Source organism: Myotis davidii, unplaced genomic scaffold (assembly GCF_000327345.1).
Source record: "Myotis davidii unplaced genomic scaffold, ASM32734v1 scaffold741, whole genome shotgun sequence".
Classification (NCBI taxonomy): Eukaryota; Metazoa; Chordata; class Mammalia; order Chiroptera; family Vespertilionidae; genus Myotis; species Myotis davidii.
Genome location: NW_006291250.1, coordinates 329,468 through 329,963, shown reverse-complemented (window position 1 = coordinate 329,963; position 496 = coordinate 329,468). Strand labels below are relative to the sequence as shown.

At 60.9% G+C, this 496-nt stretch overlaps 1 protein-coding gene across 1 annotated transcript in view; it reads left to right on the top strand.

Annotated features, from left to right (window-relative positions):
- Positions 1-496, top strand: part of MYPOP (Myb-related transcription factor, partner of profilin) — a 16,243-nt gene that overhangs the window by 8,544 nt on the left and 7,203 nt on the right. The window lies entirely within an intron of this gene.

The window sequence follows — 496 nt, the reverse complement described above, 5'->3', positions numbered from 1 at the left end:
GACCCTCACTCTTCCAGGAGCCCCCCCCATAGCCTCCGCTGCCCCCCGCCTAATCCCTGACTCCCATTACTCCCAGAGCGCCCCTTAATTTCTAGCAAGACCCCGCCATCTCTGCAGACCCCAATCCCTAATATTTCATGGTCCCAGCTCCCCTGCCCTAGGAGCCCCCAACTCGCCGCTATTCCTGCTCACCCCCTCCGAGGACCCCTTCCCGTAATGGTCGTACAGACGTCCCATTGGCCCGGAACTCCCAGAGCGCTCCTCTGCTCCAGATACCCCCTTCTTGCTGCATCTCCCCTTCAGCATCTTTCACCCCCGGTGCCCTTGTGCTTTTTCGACCCCCGAAACACCCCCATTCTGCTTGCACTTTTCCTATGCCCCCCTTCTCCTCTGACTCCTGCAGACACCCCCTCTGCCGCCCTTCCTCATTTCCCTCCACCCCTCCGAATCCTCCCCAGTTTCCATCGACTCCTCGGCTTGGCACTTGGCGCCTCAC